The sequence below is a fragment of the Pelophylax lessonae genome (genome assembly GCF_965119305.1).
Source record: "Pelophylax lessonae genome assembly, chromosome: 6".
NCBI classification, from domain to species: Eukaryota; Metazoa; Chordata; class Amphibia; order Anura; family Ranidae; genus Pelophylax; species Pelophylax lessonae.
Genome location: NC_138773.1, coordinates 261,477,725 through 261,499,177, shown reverse-complemented (window position 1 = coordinate 261,499,177; position 21,453 = coordinate 261,477,725). Strand labels below are relative to the sequence as shown.

The following is a 21,453-nucleotide window of genomic DNA, read 5'->3' as shown; positions in this document are numbered from 1 at the left end:
TATTTCCTCCCAGATCTGAACCAGGGCATCACTAAGCTCCTGAACAGACTGAGGTGCAACCTGGTGGTGTTGGAGGACCGAAACCTAATGTCCTAAAGGTGTTATATTGGATTTAGGTCTGGCAAGCGTGACGGCCATTCAATGGCCTCAATTTCTTCATCCTCCAGGAACTGGCTGCCTACTCTTGCCACATGAGGCTGCGCATTGTCGTGCACCAGGAGGAACTCTGGACCCACTGCACCAGCGAAGAGGGTCTGAGAGTCCAAGGGTTTCATCCCTATACCTAGTGGCAGTCAGGATGCCATTGTCTAGCCTGTAAGAGGTCTGTGTGTCCCTCCATAGATATGCCTCCCCAGGCCGTCACTGACCCACCACCAAACCGGTCGTGCTGAATGATGTTACAGGCAGCATAACCTTCTACATGGCTTTTAGAGACCCTTTCACGTCTGTCACGTGCTTATGGTGAACCCTCTCTCATCTGTGTAAAGCATAGGGCACCAGTGGTGGACATGCCAATTCTGGTGTTCAATGGAAAATGCCACTCGAGTTCCACAGTGCTGGGCAGTGAGCACATGACCCTTTAGAGCAGTGGTTCTCAAATCCGGTCCTCGGGACCCACCAACAGGCCAGGTTTGCAAGATAACTAAATTACATCACAGGTGATCTCATTTGCTTCTCAGTGATTGCAGTATTCTAGTCTGCATCCCCCAAGGTAATACTTAAAATCTGGCCTGTTAGTGGGTCCCGAGGACCGGATTTGAGAACCACTGCTTTAGAGGACATCGGGCCCCCAGGCCACATTCATGAAGTCTGTTTCTGATTGTTTGGTCATAGACATTCACAACAGTGGCCTGCTGGAGGTTCGCATACTAGCTCACTATGAAATACTTACCTTTTTAAAATGAAGCCCCGACATGGTCACCCGATCACCGCTGAGGGAGCCGTCATGTTCCCTCCGCATCTCTTCCTGGTTCGGTGGCTCCGGCGCTGTGAGTGGCCGGAGCCGCGATGACGTGCGGGAGTTACTTTCTGGCAAGGTTCCGGCAAAGAGCTCTGAAGGTCCGCCGGACCTTCAGAGCGCATGCGCCACTAGTTTCAGTGACTGCATGCAGGACAAATATCTCCTAAACCGTGTAGGTTTAGGAGATATTAATTATACCTACAGGTAAACCTTATTATAGGCTTACCTGTAGGTAAAAGGTAAAAAGTGGAGTATACTACCACTTTAAAAGTCCCCTAATATGGTAAGCACAACAAGCCAAAAGGCAGACTCCCCATTAAGCTCAGCATTAACCTTTAAGTCACCAGAGAGTATCTCTTTAATACAGCATACAAAAAATATTTCTAGCACCTGCCTACTAAAGATAATGAACTCTAAATTTGCAGTGCATGCCATTTTTGTTTTATTGCACTTACTGATTTCAACAAAGTTCAGCTGGACTTTAATTACATAATTTTGTTCTGAAAAAAACGACCTACATTTGGTCAGTTTTTAAAAGCATGTGGCTGTTCGTTATTTTAAGGCATTAAATCGGAACTAAACCTATTTAATGGTTTAAAAAAACCTGTTCCATTCCCGGAGTGCTGGGTTTCAGGAATGGTAACTGTCACATATGCTTGTGATCTCAAACAAACCGTCAAACCATCAAAAGGCTGGTGTCATAACTAGAGTTGAGCGGACACCTGGATGTCCGTGTTCGGCGGGTTCGGCCGAACTTGGAAAAAAAAGTCCAGGTCCGTGACCCGGACTTTTTCTGAACTTTACCCGGACACAGAACCCCATTGAAGTCAATGGGGACCCGAACTTTCAGGCACTAAAAGGGCTCTAAAACACCAATGGAAAGGGCTAGAGTGCTGCAAATGGCAGCAAAATGTAGTTAAGAGCATGACAAGTGCTCTGCAAACAAATGTGGATAGGGAAATAACTTAAAACAACAAAAAAACAGAAAAACAGAAAAATAAAACAATTTTCTTCATCTGTGAAGGACGAGGCCCATATGGAGTAGGAGGGAGGTTGAGGTGGCGGTGTAGGTGGAAGCGGCGGTGAAGAGGGATGAGGTAGCCAACACTGCTTTTTTTTTTTTTTTTTTTTTTTTTTTTTTAGTCATTTTAAATTAGGGTACACCCCAAAAGAGTGAGAAAGATCGAAAATAGAACAATGGCTGGGTAAGGTCGGTATCCATCTCTATTCTGCACAAGGTAGGGAAAAGTCCTGTGGGATCCATGCCTGGTTCATTTTAATGAATGTGAGCTTGTCCACATTGTCTCTGGACAGGCGGCTTTGCTTGTTTGTGATCACGCCCCCAGCCGTGCTAAATACACGTTCAGATAATACACTGGCTGCAGGGCACGCCAGCACCTCCAAGGCGTAAAGGGGAATCTCAGGCCATGTGCCCAATTTGGAGACCCAGGAGTTAAAGGGGGCAGACCCGTCATTCACTACATGTAGGCATGTGCACACATACTGCTCCACCATGTTGGTGAAATGCTGCCTCCTGGTAAGACGTTCCATCTGAGCTGCTGGTGCTGCTGTTTGTTGTGGCGTGCTGAGAAAGCTTATCCAGATTTCGGCCATGCTAACCCTGCCTTCTGAGGTGCTGGCGGTGCCCTGGTTGCGTTGGCGACCTCTTCCTCCTCCTCCTCTGCCTTGGCCTTGTGCTTCCACTGTGGCCCCGCTGTCAGGTGGGAATGCCAGCAGCATCGCGTCTACCAGCGTGCGCTAGTACTCGCGCATCTTGCGATCACGCTCCAGTGAGTGAATTAAGGACGGTACGTTGTCCTTGTAACGGGGATCCAGCAGCGTGGCCACCCAGTAATCAGCACAAGTTAGAATGTGGGCAACTCGGCGGTCGTTGTGGAGACACTGCAGCATGTAATCGCTCATGTGTGCCAGGCTGCCCAGAGGCAACGAAAGGCTGTCCTCTGTGGGAGGTGTATCGTCTGTGTCCTCTGTATCCCCCCCCAGCCACGCACCAGTGATGGCCATGAGCTGGCCTGGGTGCCACCCTGCTGTGAACATGGTCCCATCTCCTCGTCCTCATCCTCCAGAACTGTGCCCCTGCTGGACAATTGTGTACCTGGCATTTGTGGGTGCAGGAACCCACCCTCGAGCCACTTGTGAATGACTGCCCTGAAAGCCTTGGAAATGATCCCTCTTCTTCCTCCTCCTCCTCCTCCTCCTCCTCCTGTGCCACATCCTCTTCCATCATCGCCCGAATCGTTTTTCTTTTGAAGGAGGCATAGAAGTGGGATAGTTAAGCTGACAACGGCGTCATCGGCACTGGCCATGTTGGTGGAGTACTCAAAACAGTGCAACAAGGCACACAGGTCTCGCATGGAGGCCCAGTTATTGGTGAGTGGTGCTGTTCCGCAGAGCGACTCACGCGTGCGTGCTGCAGCTGAAACTCCACTATCGCCTGCTGTTGCTCGCACAGTCTTTCCAGCATGTGCAAGGTGGAGTTCCACCTTGTGGGCACGTCACATATGAGGCAGTGAGCGGGAAGGCCGAAGTTTCGCTGCAGCGCTGACAGGCGAGCAGCAGCAGGGTGAGAATGCCGAAAGTGCGGGCCGTCTGTGCGCACTTTCTGCAGCAGCTCTGACATATCGGGGTGATTTTTAAGGAACCTCTGCACCACCAAATTCAGCACATGCGCCAGGCAAGGGATGTGTGTCAAACTGGCTAGGCCCAGAGCTGCTATGAGATTTCGCCCGTTATCGCACACCACCAGGCCGGGCTTGAGGCTCGCTGGCAGCAACCACTCATTTGTCTGCTGTTCCATGCTCCTCCACAACTCCTGCGCAGTGTGTGTTTTTTTTCCCCCAAACAGGCAAGTTTCAAAACTGCCTGCTGTCGTTTACCCCTGGCTGTGCTGAAGTTGGTGGTGAAGGTGTTACGCTGACCGGATGAGGAAGCGGAGTTGGAGGAGTTAGGAACAGGAGGCAAACTGAAGCGCCCTGCAATCCTCGGTGGTGGAAGGACATGCGCCAAATTGCTATCTGCCTCAGGCCCAGCCGCCGCTGCATTTACCCAGTGTGCCGTTAGGGAGATATAACGCCCCTGACCGTGCTTACTGGTCCACGTATCGGTAGTTAGGTGGACCTTGCCAAAGATGGCGTTGCGCAGTGCACACCTGATTTTTTTTTTTTTTTTTTTTTTTTTTCTTCCCCCCACTTGGTTGTGCAGGGAAGGGATGGCTTGCCTGGAAAAGTAGTGGCCGCTGGGCACGACGTACTGTGGGACAGCCACCGACATAAGGCTTTTAAAACTGTTCGTCTCCACCAGACGCAATGACAGCATTTCAAAGGCCAAGAATTTTGAAATGCTGGCATTCAGGGCCAGGGATCGCGGGTGGGTAGGGGGGTACTTCCTCTTCCTCTGAAGTGTTTGGGAGATGGAAAGCTGAACGCTTCCACGGGACATTGTGGAGATGGTTGGTGACCCAGGTGGTGGTGTTGCTGATAGATCCTCTGTTTGCGGGGTGGCAGGTGCCGGTATCACTACAGAGGTGGATGAAGAGGCCGAGACTGCAGCAGAAGAGGAAGCAGGAGGAGCCAGAGACCTTTCTTGGTTTTGAAGGTGTCTACTCCACTGCAGTTCGTGCTTTGCACTTAGATGCCTGATCATGCAGGTTGTGCTCAGGTTGAGAAGGTTTATGCCTCGCTTCAGGCTCTGATTGCACAGGGTGCAAACCACTCGTGTCCTGTCATCAGCACATTGTCTGAAGAACTTCCACGCTAGTGAACTCCTTTTGAGCTGGCTTTGGTGCGCTCGGTCCCTTGCTGGGTTGGGCAGTAGCAGGCTTAGTGTCTAGGGCACGGCCGCTCCACTTCTGCACCCTGCTCCCTCTTCTGCTGTGCTGGTGGCTCTGTGCGACCACCGCCTCCTCTTCCTCCAAACTACTCAGGTCACCTGCATGACCTTCATTCCATGTGGGGTCGAGGACCTAATCGTCCTCCACATCATCTTCCACCCAGTCTTCACCCCTGCCCTCCTTGTCGGTCTCCACAATTCTGAGTGCCACAGCAGTTGGCACCTGCGTTTCGTCATCATCAGAGACATGCTGCAATGGTCCTTCCATGTACTCATCTTGAGAAATAAGTGGTTGGGCATCGCTGCACTCAATCTCTTCCACTTCTGGGCCAGGGCTAGGTGGATGGCCCTGGGAAACCCTGCTGACAGTCTTCAAAAAGAAGAAGAGACTGCTGCATGACTTGGGGCTCAGACTGCTTGCCTGATTTGCAAGGGGGTGAGGTGAAAGACTGTTGGACATCGGCTGCATGTGCCAACTCTGACCTTTTCTGCAGTAGACTGGGTGGGAGACAATGTGAAGGAACTGGAGGCACTGTCAGCAACCCAATCTACTATCGCCTGTACTTGTTATTGCCTCAACACTTGTAGAGGCGCATGATTCCCTACCAAATACTGCTGCAGGTTCTGTCGCCTACTCGCACTTGAGGAAGGTGTTTAACTTGTGCGTGTAGCTGGCACAGATTGACCACGTCCTCTCCTTGCTACAGGAGCTCTACCAGCAGCACCACGACCCAGGCCACGGCCCCTATTTGACGTTCTCCTCATATTTCTGTAATTTATGATCTTGCCCTAAAAAGGTGTTTATTGAATAGCGAAAAACAAAACAACAGTATCGCATGGGTGTATCTATTGAATAGCGGAATAGAAAAAAATGTATAAAACGGTGTATCTCACACGTACAAACACAGACTAGGCCCCGATTTTTTTTGTACCCTAAAGGCAGGATGAGGAAGAGGAGTAGGAGGAGTTGGGAACAGGAGGCAAACTGAAGCGCCCTGCAATACTCGGCGGTGGAAGATGCGCCAAAAAAAATTGAATCTCGCAGACTATGCCGCAATTTAATTTTTTTTCACCCCAAAAGGGTGTATATTGAATAGCGGAATAGAAAAAAGTATATAAAATTGGTGATTTTTCAATAGCACATGTGAACACAGCAGTGTCTTATGTTTTATGTCACGGTCAGCAGCAGGCTTTGAAGGGAAAAAAAAAATTCCCCTTTAACTTTGTAATTTTTAAATAGCAGATTAGAATAGCACTCTGTAGTAAAATATAGCTGAACGCTGCACACAACAGACTGATAAAAATATATATTTTTCTCCCTCCTCCTCCTCCTCCTCCGTGGGCTCAAGTGAGGGCAAAAAGATCGTTCACTTCACCACCCCCACACAGCAAAATCTATGTAGATCGCTAACGGACGATTGTTCTGTCCTGTCTCCTAATCTCTCCCTGCCTACTCTCTCCAGCCTGTCCCTAAAATGCTCTTCTATCTTTCCCTGCCTACACTCCGACCTGTCCCTGCATTCTTTTCAGGCACAATGTTGTATTTCCCTGTCTGTCCCTAATCGGCAGCAGCCAGCACCGTTGTGTGCGCTCTCTCCCTACACTACAGCAGACTGACGCGCTGTGTCTCGCTTATAAAGACCTGGGTCACATGCTTCAGCTGGCCAATCACAGCCATGCCATTGGTAGGCATGGCTGTGATGGCTTCTATGGCACACCAGTTAAATGCTTGTTGATTGGCTGTTGAAAGCCCGCCATTAAAAGCGCGCCATTACATACAAAACGGGAAATAAAATTACCGAACACGGATTTTAAACCCGAACATACAGTAAAGTTTTCGTGTCCGGGTAACAAAAATCCAATTATCCGGTACGGACCCGAATAATGCAGTCCGTGTTCGCTCAACACTAGTCATAACTGATCATATGTACTGCACCATGGTAGTTGATCAAACCTAAGCTAAGATGGCAGCTTCCATGGCTGAAAAGGATGTGTGTGTGTGTGTGTGTGTGTGTGTGTGTGTGTGTGTGTGTGTGTGTGTGTATAATAAATAAATAAATAAATATATATATATATATATATATTTATTTATCTATCTATCTCACAAAAGTGAGTACACCCCTCAAAGATTTTTGTAAATCTTTTATTTTTTCATGTGACAACACTGAAGAAATTACACTTTGCTACAATGTAAAGAAGTAGTGAGTATACAGCTTGTATAACAGTGTAAATTTGCTGTCCCCTGAAAATAACTCCACACACAAGTCATTAATGTTTAAACTGCTGGCAACAAAAGTGAGTACACCCCTAAATGATGATGTCCAAAGTGTCATATTTTGTGTGGCCACCATTATTTTTCACCACTGCCTTAAACCTCTTGGGCATGGAGTTCACCAGAGCTTCACAGGTTTCCACTGGAGTTCTCTTCCACTCCTCCATGATGACCTCACAGAGCTGGTGGATGTTGGAGACCTTGGGCTCCTCCATCTTCCATTTTGAGGATGCCCCACAGACGCTCAATAGGTTTTATGACTCGAGACATGCTTGGCCCGTCCATTTACCCTTAGCTTTTTTAGCAAGGCAGAGGTCATCTTGGAGGTTTATTTGGGGTTGTTATCATGTTGGAATACTTCCCCATGGCCCAGTCTCCGAAGGTAGGGGATCATGCTCTGCTTCAGTATGTCACAGTACATGTTGGCATTCATGGTTCCCTCAATAAACCTGTACCTCCCCAGTGCCAGCAACACTCATGCAGCCCTACACCATGACCCACTCACCACCATGCTTGACTGTAGGCAAGACAAACTTGTCTTTGTGCTCACCTGGTTGCCGCCACACACGCTTGACCCCCATCTGAGCCAAATAAGTTTATCTTGGTCTCATCAGACCACAGGACATGGTTCCAGTAATCCATGTCCTTAGTCTGCTTGTCTTCAGCAAACTGTTTGCGGGTTTTCTTGTGCATCATCTTTAGAAGAGGCTTCCTTCTGGGACGACAGCCATGCAGACCATTTTTTTTTTTTTTTTAATTTTCTTAAAGATTTTCAACATACAAAATTGTATTAATACATTAATACCATCCCGCCCTTAATTGGGGGGGATATAGCTATGTGCATATACCAATCTTAATTTTTCCCCTCCCCCATGCAGACCAATTTGATGCAGTGTGCGGCGTATGGTCTGAGCGCTGACAGGCTGTCCTCCCACCCCTTCAACCTCTGCAGCAATGCTGGCATCACTCATACATCTATTTTCCCAAAAAGAAGCTCTGGATACGACACTTAACACATGCACTTTATTCCTTTGGACGACCATGGCGAAGCCTGTTCTGAGTGGAACCTGTCCTGTTAAACCACTGTATAGTCTTGGTCACTGTGCTGAAGCTGTTTTAGGGTGTTGGCAATCATCTTATAGCCTAGGCCATCTTTATATAGAGAAACAATTCTTTTTTCAGGTCCTCAGACTTCTTTGCCATGTTGAACTTCCAGTGACCAGCATGAGAGGGAGAGCGATAACGCCAAGTTTAACACACCTGCTCCCAATTCACACCCAAGACCTTGAAAAAAAAACAAGTCTCATGACATCAGGGAGGGAAAATGGCTTATTGGACCCAATTTGGACAACTAGGGGTGTGCTCACTTTTGTTGCCAGCAGTTTAGACCTGAATGGCTGTGTGTTATTTTGAGGGGACGGAGTACCATTTTTTTGAGTTGCTGCAATGAAATTTCCGCAAAATTTGGACTAGCCTACTCCATTTTTTCACTTTGATTTTTGGGGTGTCTTTGAATTCAGCCCTCTGTTGGTTGATCATTTTAATTTCCATCAAACGATGTGGCATTGTTTCTAATGCATTACCCAGTCCATATGAGAATAGATCTCCAGCATGATATTTTTCCCCATTGAGTTGAGATTTGATGTTGTTCCAAAGTGTTTTCATTTTTTTGAGGGGGGTGTGTGTGTGTGTGTGTGTGTGTGTGTGTGTGTGTGTGTGTGTGTATGTATGTGTGTATATATCTTAATATATAAATATATATTTTTTTGCTAAACAATTCTTTTAATGAATGAAAAAGGTACTTGGGTGTTTCCATGCATTCACGTGTCTGTTAGGATATTCATTTATCTTGCGCACAGTATGTCAGCCCTAGTAAGGCACCCTAGTGGGGGCACAATAGAACTGCTTTCACTAAATGCCCAAACCTAGGCAGGTAGCTGCGGTCATGTGAAATTAACATTCAGGCAGGTTGGATATAAAACCACTGCATACCCTCGCAGACCTAACGCCAGTGGAAACCTAATGGCACTCACGCAGCCTCCACAGAAAATAATTTCTCTATCCCATAAAACTCTAATGTCCTTGAACTCCCAACACCTGGCCTACCTTCCTAGTGAGCTGGGAACAGGACCTACAACATTCTCTGAGATGAGCAAATAGCTCACACTTCATTTCTTCTAAAATTGCAGAGACCAATACAAGCTTCTGACCAGATGGCACTATACGCCTTCATATTGTCATAAAGTTTTACCAGACACATCTGAGCTCTGCAGGAGAGGCTACGGGTGGTAATGCCCTCTCATTTGCCCCATTGGTCATCTATTTTAGATTGTACAAGGTTCTGCTGTTTCCAATGACCGTGGGCTGTTCTACCACTGTACGGAAGAACCAGTAAGCCGATTTTATAATAATTCCATTACCCCCCCCTCACTTAGCTCTTTGCTGCAAACACTCATACCTAGCTGCTGGAAGCAGACCTTCATTCCCACAATATAACCATGGATACAAGTAATGGCTTCCTCCTCGCATAAAATGTGGGCCTGCTGGTTAGCCTTTACGTTATCTTCTATGCGGATATATTCTAGCCAAATGTGAATGATCATTTTTAAAACAACATAGATACTTTATGGTAATATTTGTGTGAGGCAGATTACCCCCCCCCCCCCCCCCAATGGTTTTTCAGTGTTTAAATTGGTTTTATTGGCAATTTGTACACCTGATATTCTTACCTTGCATACTTCACTTGGATGTTCACAATATAATGGTGTATTATTACTATTCTTTTCCATAAACATTTTTAGAACTAACATCCAGGCAGGTCTCCCAAACTTAGAAGTGAGCAGCACTTGCACAGTTTAACTCTTTTGGATCTGTGGCTGACTTCATTACACTGACACTTGAACACTTCAGACGCACTCTCCATCAGAGGACACTTCCCAGGTGTGCAACAATTGGGGACAACACGCCATCGCCTGTGCCAATCTCCAAGAATCCAGCATTAGTGTCGTCTTTCAGTGACTAATCCCACAGTTGCTATGGGATACAGGAAACTCCCTCTCTCATATTCTCCAACCTCCTGTGCTTGCTCTCTTTTCCTGAGGTACCTCATACATCTTTTTTCCTATGACTCAAGGCCAGGACCCTAGGCTAAGGTGACCAGATTTTTAAAATGAAATCTGGGGACATATTTTTATTTATTGGTAATGGCAGAAATCAGTGACTTGTAGAGGTGTGTGTGTGTATGTATGTATGTATGTATGTATATGTATGTATGTATGTATATGTGTGTGTGTATATATAATATATATATATATATATATATATATATAAACACACATACACACACACACACACACACACACACACACACACACACGATCCTGTGCAGCGTGACCACCCTGTAGCAGTAAATCTGCTATGGGGGCAGTCAGCAACTAGTTTAGATCATCAACATTATAACACACAGGTAGGGGGCACTCTATCATGGCTCTGTTAGTGTGTCACATGACATGGCTGCTGGGTACTGATTTTGGTAAATTATGACCAATAAGCAGCCATGTCATATGACAGTGCATTGCAAGCCAGAGCCATGATAGAGCACCCCCTGTCTGTGAGTTATACCATCCATGATGCCAGAGAGACACACAGTGCAATGTAGTCTTTTCACAGACGCCCCCAAAGCACACCTGTGTTGAAGCCTTGAAGACACTGGCAGCCCCACGATCAGATCCGCTTCTCCTCGGTTCCTGCTGCTGGACACTGTCAGCTGAGCTTAGCTGCCTCTCTCTGCCTGTCGCCACCATCGCCCACCTCACAGCTTCTCAAGTCTCGCTCTCAGGGCCACGGTACTACTGGGTGAGGAGCAGAGCTGAGCGGAGGGACTTGAGCCAAGGTAGAAAAACATGCGAGTGGGAGTGGAATGGGCATGTAACCAAAACTAAAGAACTAGTCCTTCCGCTCCAAAGAGCACATGATCATCAGAGAGGGGCACGGATAATGGCAAAAATATACCCCTCTAAGCTAAAGGAGCAGCGGAGCGGGGGTGTGTAATTCTGAATTTTTTTTTTTTTTAATTCTGCATATTGCCCGGTCCACTGTTCAAATCCAATCCGAAGACAAAACCGGGGACAGATTTGGTATGGGGACAGTGTGTCCTCAGTCCGGGTCTGGTCACCCTACCCTGATCACTCTGTATCGCAGGTCTGGTCCCAGAAAGTCCAAACATAATATGCACACCGCTCAGGCAAGTAATGAGCTTCTGACCGATGTAGGTGCTCGCCCCGACTCGCCACTATTATGTTAATAAAGGAAAAAGGGATGGCTGCAGACCACAGCGGAATAAAAGCCTTTTAAAAATTGGTAATTGTCACCGTGCCAGACAGAAGACGGGGACACTGACACTGCTTTTCACACAAACTATTCATGATTTAGAACTTGCTCCTGTAAGAGGGTGAGGGGAAAAAATTTTCCACCTACAAGGCAATATCATAACGTGTTTAGTATGCACCGCATGCTAGCATATTATAAATGACTTGCCTTAAACAAAGTCCTCCAGCGGCACTCTGTCACCACTGCAGAGGCTTCCATCTTCACCCTGATCTTCCTTCCAGGTTCCGGAACTCCGGCCATCTGATGGGCCAAACAGCAATGTCCCTCCGTGCACGCATTTGGGAGTCTCGGCCGTAGCACACAGGTATGGCATGCGCTGGTGATGTCACTGGCTGCTGCTCGCTAGAATATCTCCTAAATAGTGAACGTTTAGGAGATATTCATTTTACCTAAAGGTAAGCTTTATTATAAGCTTACCTGTAGGTAAAAATAAAGTTTACTACCACTTTAATTTCCACCACTCATTTACACATCCAGTGATGCTAAAAAGATATTTAAACACACATTAAATAAATAAATAAAAAAACTAGATTGTGTGTGTGTGTGTGTGTGTGTGTGTGTATGTATGTGTATATATATATATATATATGTATGTGTGTGTGTGTGTGTGTGTATATATGTGTGTGTGTGTGTGTGTGTATATGTATGTGTGTGTGTGTATGTATGTATATATATATATATATATATATATATATATATATATATATATATATATATATATATATATATATATATATATATATATATATATATATATATATATATATAAATATATATATATATATATATAAATTATATAATTTTTTTTTTTTTTTTTTTTTTTTTCTCGGGTTGTGCGTTTTCTGGAATTGCCTACTACAGTGCAGTCGTCCAGTTTTGGGAGGGCATCAATAGATGTCTTCCCAGAAACCTGCGCACTTCCTGGGCCTGCATAGGGCACACTCTGCGACCGCTGTGTCCAATCACAGCTGATCACATGTAAACAGACTTGACAGTTATCAGCATTACTTTCCTCCCACTCTTGTATTTGTGGGAGGAAAGGAGAACCATTAACCGGTATGCCTGTCAGAGCTCCCTTTTTAGTGATTATCAGTGCCCATCAGTGCAGCCTCATCAGCGCAGATCTGTGAAGAAGAAATGTTTTATAACTGAGACTAAAATGTTTGTTTTTCTTTTAAAATTTTGTTTAGGCAAAAAATAAAAAACCCAGTGGTGATTAAATACTACTAAAAGAAAGCTCTGTCAAAAAAAATAAAAAATTGTTTGGGTACAGGTGATGTATGACTGAGTAATTTTGTTGTTTTAAATTTTCACTGAAAGCTGAAAATTTGGCCTGGGCAGGAAGAGGGGGAAAATGCCTGGTAAGGCAAGTGGTTATATCCCAGTCAAAATGCTATCTGCATGGAGTTTGCATGTTCTTCCTGTGCCTGCATGGGTACTCTGATTTTCCTCCCACACTCCAAAGACTGGCTGGTAGGGTTATGGGCTCCTTTCAAAATTGGCCCTAGAAAGTGTGTATGTATGGGAGATGGGGGACCTCAGATTGTAAGCGCCTCAAAGTCCGGGACTGATGTAAATGTACAGTATGTAAGGTGCTGCATAATTTCTCTGTATAAATACATTGTAAAAGATGGGAAGAGTACAGAAAACAACTGTCCTTGTAGCATCTGGTGTACTAAACAGATACAGTTTATCAAACAATCATTTTAAGTTTTTCCCAGGAATGTTCTATGAACTACAAAAGAACACGTACTTTATTTAATTGAGGGGAGGAAGTGGTTTAATAGTCCAAATCGGGAGAGCAGCCTAGGATGGAAACCATGGCCTTCTCCATAGATCTGATAGAGTAAGTTAATGTAGCCACCTGAAGAAGAAATGTATTATGTGCAGGGCTTTTTTTCAGTGGGAACGCAGTTCTGGCACCTCCAGCACTCAATGTATGTAATGGCAAGGGGTGTAGGGTGTGCTGGAGGGTCTGTCAATGCTGGCTGCTGGGGATCTGTTGTCACTGGTGGGGACTTGTTTTTGTGTAAGGGTCTAATTTTGCTGGTGGGGGATCTATTATTGCTGGGGGGTCTTATGTTGCTAGTAAGCATCTACTGTTGAGGTAGAGGTATATTGTTACTGGCTGCTTGGAGATCTGCTGTTGCTGCTAGGAGATCTATTTATGCTAGCTGCTTGCAGATCTGTTGTTTCTGCTGGAGGGTCTATTGATGCTAGCTGCTTGGAGATCTGTTGTTTCTGCTGGAGGGTCTATTGATGCTAGCTGTTTTGAGATCTGTTGTTGCTGGAGGGTCTATTTATACTAGCTGCTTGGAGATCTGTTGCTGCTGGGAGGGTGGGTCTAATGTTGCCGGGGTCGGTCTTTTGTTTGTTGGGGTGTTTTTTGTTTTTTTTTTTTTGCTGTGGGTGGTCCATTGTTGCTGTGTGGGGGAACTATTGTTGCTGGGGTAGGGTCTTGTGTTGCTGCTTTTGGTTTATTGTTGCTGGGGTGGGGTCCATTGTGGTTGGGGGGGGGTATAAAATTGTGTGAGGGATCTATTGTTGCTGGAGTGGGGTCTACGTTTGCTGGGGGATCTATTTTACTGCTTTTCTTGTTGTTAGACCAGAATAAATTCCATACAAATTATTATTTAGCACCACAAAATGATACTTGGGACGGTACTGAGAGGAGGGCAGGGGGTGGAATCAAGGGACAGGGCTCAGAGGTGGGTAAGGGGGCAGACACATGTGGGAGGGGCTCAGAAGGGGAGAGTTCCTGCACCTATTTTCTTGAGAAAAAAAGCCCTGATTATGTGCATGATTACTTGGTGTAAGCCACCACCATTAACGACCGGTGCTTTTTAATATTTGTTTTTGGGTTCCAATACTCCTTAAAACCGGACATGCCATATCTATATTACATCAGAGAATTATCATACGGACCTTACTCCATTAGGCATTTATTTAGGTCCTTTTTTATGAAACTGGCTCTGCCTTTCCTTTTTTTTTTTTTTTTTTTTTTTTTCTTTGCATGTTTACTGCTGTAATCATAAGCAGAGTACCAAGTACAACAGACCCTTGGAATGCAGATAAATCATTTTCAGTTCCTGAAGACTAACTGTGAAAAATCAGCAGAGTTCTTTCCTTCTGTGATAAAGCAGATGTGAATATGTCCTAGAGGAAACTGCACCATCCAACGTATGGCCTACCTTCTGGATTGAAAAGAATGATCGGAGAGCTCCAGATAACAGAAATTGCAAAAACCAGCTTGTATAATTTTAGGTTTTAGTTATTTTTATTTTTTATATGATGTGCTCTTCAATGTTCATTATGCAAGGGCTGGCAAGGAGTTTGGAGCTGGTAGGACACAACCCCTGACTTGGATATTGCCATGACAACAACCCCAAAACATTTGCTTTTTACCCACCAGTTATTCATATTTTAAAAGTTTTTTAGAATTCAGTTTTACATCTGGATTGGAAACCAATATATTAGCTGCAAGTGACTTTTTCAGGAAAAGATGTCCATAATGCCCTACTGTGGGGTGTGTTTTTTTTTTTTTTTTTTTTTTTTTTTGTCCGCTCTTGTGCATTGGCAACCCTTTCAAAAGCTTAACTCCAACTTGCTACAATCAATCAACAATTAAGTGTGTCCTGTGAGCTGCTATGAGTTTAGTATATATGCTGCAATCACTTTCTTCGCTTTCTCTATACACATACAAACCATATTTAAATAATTCTAGTGCTGCGTATACACAAATGTGACTGGGTGAATGACGGTGATATTAGAATGTGAGATATGCGGATAACCTATACAAAAATAATGTGCTATAAGATCAGATTCATTATTGAAGGTTGCTACATTTTGTATATCCTAAGTGTTTGCCTTGATGCACCAAAATAGTGCATATTAGAATGTGTGACGGTTTTTGGCAAAATGATCAATGTGACTGTAAATTATACATACAATATGAAAAAAGCAATTTGATATCCAAAATAAAGTTTGCGATTTTGGTGAATTATGGATTGTTTGCTGCTCTATGGGTGTGCCTCCCATTCCAAAATAATTCTGTGCTTTAAAATCGGAATCAACATACATTGAAGGTTACTACCTTGTATATCTCTAGTGTTTGCCTTGGTGCACCAAATTAGTGCATATTAGAATGCGTGACAGTTTTCATCAAAATGATCAATGAGATTGTAAACCATGCACATAAACATCAAAAATAAAGTTTGTGCGATTTTGGTGCAACTTTAGAGAATTATAAGTTGCTTGCTACTCTGTGGGTGTGCCTCCAATTATTCCGCTATGTGTTGACACCTTAAGATGTGCTCCTTCCTATAGATGGGTTTTCACCTCTATTATTGTGACTTGCTGTGAAAGCTTGGTCAAAAAGCGCTTGTTATCCACACTGGGATATTTTGGGCATGCTGCTCCTCCTGTCTCCTCAGGGGGGTGCTCTCCTCCTCTGGGTGATGAAGCTCCTCATATGTTGTAGTTAGTGTTGTTTCATAAAGCGGGGGGGGGGAGGGGGAAAAGTCTAATAGTGCTTACCTTTTTTAAAATTTAAGAAAAATGCAAGGGTACACTCGCATGTCTTAGGTGCTTGAAGCACACCAATCTGTACCGGCAGAATGCAGTATATGCACTTGGATAGGGCAGAGTGTGTTCCTCTCTGCATGCAGCCTGGCTCTGTCTCCACTGTGGCCCCTCCCCTACACATGTCAGCACAGGGTCACGTGCCTTCCTCAGGGGGATATGCCCCTGAGGAAGACATGTGACCCTGTGCTGACACGCATAGGGGAGGGGCCACAGTGGAGATGGAGCCAGGCTGCATACAAAGAGGAACACACTCGGCACTATCGAGTGCATATACTGCATTCTGCCGGTACAGATTGGTGCGCTACAAGCACTTACATGCGAGTGTACCCTTGCATTTATCTTAATCAAATTTTAAAAAGGTAAAACACTATTTATTAGACTTTTTTTTCCCCCTCTTTATGAAACAACCCTAACTACGACATATGAGGAGCTTCGTCACCCAGAGGAGAGTACCCCCCTGAGGAGACGGGAGGAACAAGCCCAAAATATCCCAGTGTGGATAACAAGCAATTATTGACCAAGCTTTCACAGCAAGGTCACAATAATAGAGGTGGGAGCACGTCTTAGTTGTCAACACATAGCGGAATAATTGGAGGCACACCCACAGAGCATAGAGCAGCAAACAACTTATTCACTAAAGTTGCACCAAAATCGCACAAACTTTATTTTTGATGCCATATTTTTTTTTTTTTTTTTAAGATTATGTGAATTTTTTACAGTCATATTGATGATTTTTATCTAATATGCACAATTTGGCTCACCTAGGCAAACACTTGGGATATACAAGGTAGTAACCCTCAATGTATGTTAAATCTTGTTTTTAAAGCACAGAATTATTTTTGTATGGGAGGCACACCCACAGAGCATGGAGCAGCAAAAAATCCATAATTCACTAAAATCACACTAACTTTATTTTTGGATGTCAAATAGCTTTTTTCATATTGTATGTATAATTTTACGGTCACATTGATCATTTTGCTAAAAACTGTTACGCATTCTCATATGCACTATTTTGGTGCATCAAGGCAAACCCTTGGGATGTATAAGGTAGTGATGTCGCGAACCTAAAATTTGCTGTTCGCAAACGGCGAACGCGAACCTCCGCGAATGTTCGCGAACCGGGCGAACCGCCATAGACTTCAATAGGCAGGCGAATTTTAAAACCCACAGGGACCCTTTCTGGCCACAATAGTGATGGAAAAGTTGTTTCAAGGGGACAAACACCTGGACTGTGGCATGCCGGAGGGGGATCCATGGCAAAACTCCCAAGGAAAATTAGGTAGTTGACGCAGAGTCAGGTTTTAAACCATAAAGGGCATAAATCACCTAACATTCCTAAATTCTTTGGAATAACATGCTTTAAAACATCCAGTGTGTGTATGCGATCAGGTATGATGTTGTATCAATCAGGTAGTGTAAGGGTTACGCCCGCTTCACAGTGACAGACCAAATATATATTTTTTTAATTTGCAAGGTGCTGTGCCACCGTATATATGAGTGGTGGGCACTGCAGTGGGCACAGTACACTCTGTTTTTTTTTTCACTACAATTTTTTTCATCTAAGACTGATTGCTACAATTTGCTTTGGACTTTTTTTCACAGTCTTCTCCCTCACACTGATATTCAGTGTATACATCTAATTTGTAGATATATTTCACATTTATCACTACTAAGATTTTTTTGCTACTGAAGAGTTTTAGTGGTTCACCCTTCATAGGGCACTTAAAATATTTTTTTATTTTCCTCCATTTTAGCACTTTATTTCTTTAAGATGATCACATTCGTCACTTTTTATTGATTCACTTTATTTGATTGAAGAGTTGGATGGGTTCACTCTTCATAGGGCACTTCACTTTATAATATTGTTTTCTTCTTTCTTCTGCTGAATGTTGGATCAGTACCCTTTATTATTGATTCTTTCACAGCATTCACTTTGCACAGGATACTTATTCAAGTGCTATTGATTCAGCATATTGAGGATCTCACTTTTTTATCATATTTATGCACTTTCACTTTGGCACTCAAGCACCTTTGTCATTTTTATCTGAAGGTTGATGTATTGATTTTATACTATTGATTTTGAATTATTGATTAATTTTAAAGATCTACTTTTAGATATTTATGGTTCACCGGTTTTAGAATATCTGCGCTGATTTTTACTCTTTATTTTATCTTGTTGTATGTGGGGACACTGCAAAATTAGCTGCAGATTTCTGGTGCTCCATTGTTCTATATTGGTACCTCCTCTTTTTTCCGTTCCCTTCTCTTCATTTGGTAGCGCATAGATTTATCTTCATATACACTCTGTGGACCTGACAGTCACTGGCAGGCCAGGCAACTGCAATTATAAAATATATATATATATTTTTAATTTGCAAGCTGCTGTGCCACCGTATATATGAGTGGTGGGCACTGCAGTGGTGACAGTACACTCTGTGGACCTGACAGTCACTGGCAGGCCAGGCAACTGCAATTATAAAAAAATATATATATTTTTAATTTGCAAGCTGCTGTGCCACCGTATATATCAGTGGTGGGCACTGCAGTGGGCACAGTACACTCTGTGGACCTGACAGTCACTGGCAGGCCAGGCAACTGCAATTATAAAAAATATTTTTTTTTTTCAATTTGCAACAAGCTGCTGTGCCACCGTATATATATCAGTGGTGGGCACTGCAGTGGGCACAGTACACTCTGTGGACCTGACACTCAATGCAATTATGACAGAGGAAAAAAAAATATTTTTTAAACTGCAAGGTACTGTGCCTGTGCCACCCGAAATGAGTGTGGTGTGCACACAGTACAGTCTGTGGTGGGTCTGTGGCCTCTCACACTAAGCGGGCAGGCAACTGCACACAATAGATATATATATATATATATATATATATATATATATATATATATATATATATATATATATATATATATATATATATATATTAAAAAATTACTCAAATACCAGCCCTCAAAAGGGCTCTTTGGGGACAATAGATATGTGGGTCTGTGGCCTCTCACACACGGCGGGCAGGCAACTGCACACAATATATATATATATATTTATAAAAATTTACTCAAATACCAGCCCTAAAAAGGGCTTTTTGCGGTGCTGTCAGGATGCTGTCCTTACACAGCAGGAGTGGACCAAGAACACTGACTAACAAGGCCGAGAACACTGACTAACAACTGTCCCTATTAACAGCAGCAGCAGCAACACTCTCCCTGCTCTCACTAACACACTGCTTCAGAATGATCTAAGATGGATGCTTTTTTATAGGAGGTGGGAGGGAGGGTATGCTGATTGGCTGGAATGTGTCTGCTGACTGTGAGGTACAGGGTCAAAGTTTGCCTCATTGATGAAGTATAGGGGGCGGACCAAACATCGCATATGTTCGCCCGCAGAGGCGGACGCGAACAAGCGATGTTCGCCGGGAACTGTCCGCCGGCGAACAGTTCTGGACATCTCTAGTATAAGGTAGCAACCTTCAATGTATCTTATAACACAGGATTATTTTTGTATAGGTTATCAGCATAGCTCACATTATAATATCACCATCATTCACCAATCAGTCACATTTGTGTATGCGGAGCACTATAATTATTTAATCCAACTTGCCATTACTTCAAATAGTTAAATTGGGCCAATCCTTTACTAATCCGACTTGACATGGTTGTTCTGGATGACTTCACCATCTCTACCTTGGCCATTTTGCAGAAGCCTTGTATTCATTTGTAAAAATGCAAAGGAGTTGATTTTCTAAAGGAAAATAAATAAAACAAAACACTTTTTTGCTTGCACATGATTGAATGATGGAAGTCAGGAGAGCTTCTGCTCATTCCGAGCCGGTTCACACTGCCATGACCATAAGTCGCCCCATGTCAGAGCGACTTTTTACCGCGACTTTACCGCGATTTTACCGCGACTTTACCTCGACTTGTGAATTATTTTGCAGGACTTATATGACAGAGGACTTTGTGTTTGGCCAATCAGAATATGATGTGTTGTGACCTAATTCCCCTTTTTCTGTTTTTTTTTTACTCATTTCCTCATTGCCCACCAGTGCCACGTATGTGTCCACCAGTGCTACTGCCCACCAGTGCCACGAATCAGTGTCCACCAGTGCTACTGCCCACCAGTGCCACGAATCAGTGTCCACCAGTGCCACATTATAGTGCCACGAATCAGTGTCCACCAGTGCCACGAATCAGTGTCCACCAGTGCCACGAATCAGTGTCCACCAGTGCCACGAATCAGTGTCCACCAGTGCCACGAATCAGTGTCCACCAGTGCCACGAATCAGTGTCCACCAGTGCCACGAATCAGTGTCAACCAGTGCCACGTATCAGTGGCACGAATCAGTGTCCACCAGTGCCACGTATCAGTGCCACGAATCAGTGTCCACCAGTGCCACGTATCAGTGCCATGAATCGGTGTCCACCAGTGCCACTCACACAGACCAAGCAGAAATAATGGAATATATATACCATTACACATATATATGTAATGGTGTGTGTGTAATATATATATATATATATATATATATATATATATATATATATATATATATATATATATATATATATATATATATATATATATATATAATTCATACAGGCATGGCTGCAATGTGGGGAATGCCTGGCTAATCTTTCTTCTTCCTGGAAAGTCTGATAAGTTGTGTCAATTAAGATAAGGAGGCGACTCCCATTGAAGTATATGGGACCGGTCGGATCACAGGTCGCCTCATAGTACAGGACCCTTTTCTGAAGTCGGAGGAACTTCAGTAGTGCCAATTAAGACGGCACTGATTGATTAACATTGCTTTTGTTATGTCAAGCGACCTGGGGCAACACAAGTCGCCTCACAAGTCGCGCTAGTGTGAATAGACTCTCACTAAGCTCTGGAGCAACTGCACTTTGCAATCAACCCCATAGTCTCTTGTGAATGGCTGAGCAGTGCTCCAACCAACTCCATTTTGTTCCTGGTATAGGACTGGAAGTCTCCCTACCGCTGGCGACAGAGCTGCATAATGTAGGTGATGCAACATGCAATATATACAACACTTACAGCCACTGAATGTGGTTGTAAGGAAACAATTTGCTTGGGTCACCTTGGCCCAAAGGAACTATTTAAAGTGATATCAAAGCTGGGGTAAAGCATTGATGTAACGCATGTTCAAATACAAGGGGAAGTACACTGTACATTCTGTTATGGGGTTTTTTTTTTTTTTTTAATTGGTATTAGTGGTTTGACCTAAAGTCTATGTTTTTTCCTGATATATTACATGATTATTTCATATTGCTTTTAAATGTAGGAATTTAAGACTGGGCATGCTCAGAAAAGAAAAAAGACAAGGAAAGTTAACCATCACATGACAACACTTCTGCAGTCGGCCGTTGT

General features: G+C 43.9%; 1 protein-coding gene across 2 annotated transcripts in view; it reads left to right on the top strand.

Moving 5' to 3' along the window:
- Positions 1-21,453, top strand: part of CSRNP3 (cysteine and serine rich nuclear protein 3) — a 186,243-nt gene that overhangs the window by 129,541 nt on the left and 35,249 nt on the right. The window lies entirely within an intron of this gene.